The sequence below is a fragment of the Arachis hypogaea genome, unplaced genomic scaffold (genome assembly GCF_003086295.3).
Source record: "Arachis hypogaea cultivar Tifrunner unplaced genomic scaffold, arahy.Tifrunner.gnm2.J5K5 arahy.Tifrunner.gnm2.scaffold_74, whole genome shotgun sequence".
In the NCBI taxonomy this organism is placed as follows: Eukaryota; Viridiplantae; Streptophyta; class Magnoliopsida; order Fabales; family Fabaceae; genus Arachis; species Arachis hypogaea.
Window position 1 is genome coordinate 3,049 of NW_027255492.1, and position 508 is coordinate 3,556.

Below are 508 nucleotides of genomic sequence, written 5' to 3' on the forward strand. Positions count from 1 at the left end.
TTCTCTAATTTCATGGAGGAGGACAGAGTGTTCTTGGTGCTCCACCCTTAGTTGTCCCATGTTGGAACTCAGTTCTCCTAGGGAGGTGTTCAGTTGCTCCCAATAGTTTTGTGGAGGAAAGTGCATCCCTTGAGGTATCTCAGGGATCTCATGATGAGTGGGGTCTCTTGTGTGCTCCATCCTCTTCTTAGTGATGGGCTTGTCCTCATCAATGGGAATGTCTCCCTTTATGTCAACTCCAACTGAATAACAGAGGTGACAAATGAGATGAGGGAAGGCTAACCTTGCCAAGGTAGAGGACTTGTCCGCCACCTTATAAAGTTCTTGAGATATAACCTCATGAACTTCTATTTCTTCTCCAATCATGATGCCATGAATCATGATAGCCCGGTCTATGGTAACTTCGGACCGGTTGCTAGTGGGAATGATTGAGCGTTGAATGAACTCCAACCATCCCCTAGCCACGGGTTTGAGGTCATGCCTTCTCAATTGAACCGGCTTCCCTCTT